Source organism: Cynocephalus volans, chromosome 3, assembly GCF_027409185.1.
Source record: "Cynocephalus volans isolate mCynVol1 chromosome 3, mCynVol1.pri, whole genome shotgun sequence".
Lineage (NCBI taxonomy): Eukaryota > Metazoa > Chordata > Mammalia > Dermoptera > Cynocephalidae > Cynocephalus > Cynocephalus volans.
The window spans coordinates 64,237,112-64,240,390 of NC_084462.1; positions in this window are offsets into that span (position 1 = coordinate 64,237,112).

Here is a 3,279-nt window from a genome sequence, read left to right on the forward strand (position 1 = left end):
GGAAAAATAGTAACTGTGCCATGGAGAGAGTGGACAACACCTTGAACAGATATACCACGTATTAATTTACTGCCTTTTAGCTCCAAACTCACCCTTCCTTGTCACGCTGAATAAAGCAGGGACTCTGCAAACTACATTTCCCCTCTGCCGGCTGGCCAGCACGAGGCTCCGAAGGGCTGGCAAGGCTGCAGAAGGAGGGAGGACTTTTCCTCCTTCGCTTTCTTTGGTCTGGCACGGGTCCCAGCAGCATTCTCCACAGCGGCAGTTCTCTGCTGGCACAGCTCCACGGTGCGCACCTCCGGTCAGTTTTCTGTTCAGTGCGGGGCAGGCAGTGTGTCCCTAGGGCAACCATAGCCGCCCCTCAGAGGCCTCTCAGCCTTGGGGGAATTTCCTCTGGGTTTCTAAGTTCTTCCTTACCCTCTCTTCCCTCGGCCCTAGGGATGGTAGTTGTTTTCTGCTGTCTCAGTCTTCTTTTTACCCCTTTTAGTAGTTAACCACCTTTTTACACAGCTAGCATTTATATTAAAATTTTCCTGCTCACATTTTCCTCTTATAGGACCAGGTGATCAAAATTAACATCACCACTGAGGGGCGGGCAGACATTGTGTGCCTCCCGACATGATGCCCTGAGAGGCCACACAACACAGGCAGTGTTCCAGCCACCTGGACTGCAACGCCAAGCTGAATCGAGAGGAAATATCAGATAGACAAAAATGAGCAGCCTCATTTAAAAGACGGGACTGTATTCTCCCAAAATGTCAATGTCGTAAGAGACAAAACTATGGAAATGCTCCAGTTAAAGGAGAACAAAGAGACATGACAACTAAGTATGATACCCGATCCCAGACTGACTCCACAACTGCAGACAGAAAAAATGCTGTAAAGGACACTGAGGTCAAGTGGAATACAAACAGTAGATTATCTTATCAGTGCTAAATGTACTGAAGTTGATAACTATACTGTGGTTGTCAGAAAATATCCTTATTCTTAGGAAATATCCACTGAAGTATTAGGGGTAAAAGGCCATGATGTATGTGTAGCAATTGAGTGCACATTTGAGAACACAGATGACAAATCAAATGGGACAAAACGTTAACAAGCATATCTGGGTAAAGGATATTTGGGTCATAGATGTACAATTCTTATTCTAATAACTTTTCTGTAGATTTGAAATTATTTCCAAATAAAATTTTTAAAAAATTTTTTTTAAATGGCAATAGGATATAGCAGTGGTTCTCAACCATGGCTGCACCCTGGAAGCACCCAACTGGGACCCACGCATCTGTAGTTCTCAGTTCCCCAGGTGCTTCCAATGTGCAGACAGGGTAAGAAACACTAGCATAGTGTGAGAACTCATTCATTAAATTTTGGACATGAGGAGTGACTCTTTTGTCCTCTGAAGAGTAAGTGCTGGGGAACAGGGTCTCTGGGTAATGCAGACTCCTAGTCTCAGCTTCATGTGGAATAGTAGAGACACTGGAGATGCTAAACAGGTAGAAGTTGAATTTGCATGGCCCTGGCCAACATGAACAGGATTCCTCTTCTAGTGGGTCCCAGGCAAGGGAAAAAAGCATTTCCAGGATGACTGTGCCAGGAATTAAACAATTTAAAGCTGGCGCGAGCTAGAATGGTTAACTGGCCCCAGGGCTATGCCCCATCCCCATCTTTTTGATTTCACTTTAATATGGCAGATCTTGGTCCACGTGGCAGAGCAGAGGGGAAGAAGCTGCTCTCTCAGCAGGCAAGCAGAGGAAGGGTGTGTGGAATCCACCTCTCAAGTAAGTTCAAGGAGTGGGTTACCAACTGGCACATTTCTCCCAGAGCATTCCTGCTCTAGAGGCCTAGTTCTGTTGTGCAGAAAGAGTGGTGGGCATCCAACATCACAGTCTAAATATTGGTCACCTCAGCTCCAACCTGTGACAGGAGAGCCACAGAATGATGCATATCAAAATTGGTAAAGGGCCACGAAAATCAATTACATTGTACAATGTTGAATATACTAATTATCACGATTTGAGCGTCACATATTGCACACAGGTATTGACATTCAACTCTGAACACCACAGATATGTACAATCAACTACGTTTCAATTAGAAAAAAACAAACAAACTAGGAGACAGGGTAAGGGGAGGTGGTGGTAGTGAAAGGTCACAAACATTCTTGCCCACAGTGCAACAGCTAGCAACAAGAGATGGGATGGGCTGGGCTACATTATTAAATCCCCTGTAGCTCTTAAGTCATGAATGTTTTGGTTCACTTTGTGGATAGGGGTTAGTTTTTACTTCACTCCCTTCCCACATCTTTTCCACTTTCAGGTGGAACAGACTTGCATAATATTTGGGCATCTCCAAATCACCGGATCCAAAACTGAATGTGAAATCATGCCCCTATATGTGGTCCCTACTTGCTCCCTATCTCTGTGACTTTGTTTTCCCAGTTGACTGAGCCAAAAACCTGGGACTCATCCTAGACTCCTCCCTTCACTCTGTCCCACATCCAATTAATGATCAAATTCTGCCATTTTTTCCTCCTCCAAACAGTCCCTGAGTCCACCCCTCACCATCTCCACCAACGGTGCCCTACTTCATGCTCTTAGGCTCTCTCCTGAACTACTACATCAACCTAACTGGAGTCTAGTCATATCCCGATACATCTTCTGAACTGCAGCCACAGGGGCCATCTAGGACAGGTCAAACCTTTTAACAGCTACCTCCATCTATAAGTCAAGTACGATCTCCATGAATATCCTATAAGACTCTAAATGACCTGGGCTTTGCCACTTCTCCAACTTCTTTTCCCAGCCTTGTATTTTAAGCTCCAGGCACAATGAGCTACTTATAGCTCCCCGCACACTCAATCCCATTTCACCTCTTGTGTACCCTCTCCCACAAGGCCTATAACCTCCAGACTTGGGCATCTTCTCTAGTAAGTCACCCTGACCTCTCCAGGCATCTCCTTTAGACTCCCATTCTTTTATTATTACAATCACTGCACCGCATGGAAATTACCAGCTTACTAGGACTCCAAGCTCCTTGGAGACAAGGGCAACATCATCACTGTATCCCGTGTCATGCACACAGTAGTTGCTCCATTATTTGTAGGATATACCAGACTGAAAAGCATCTGTGGCTTTTTGAATACCAAGGCCTTTAGAATTTGGCAACAGACATAATGAAAACACATGCAAATCATGATGAACTGCAGACAACACCAACATTTAAAACACTGCACTGCTGCTCTGGAACTGAAATATCCCCCAAATAATTAAGAACTACATG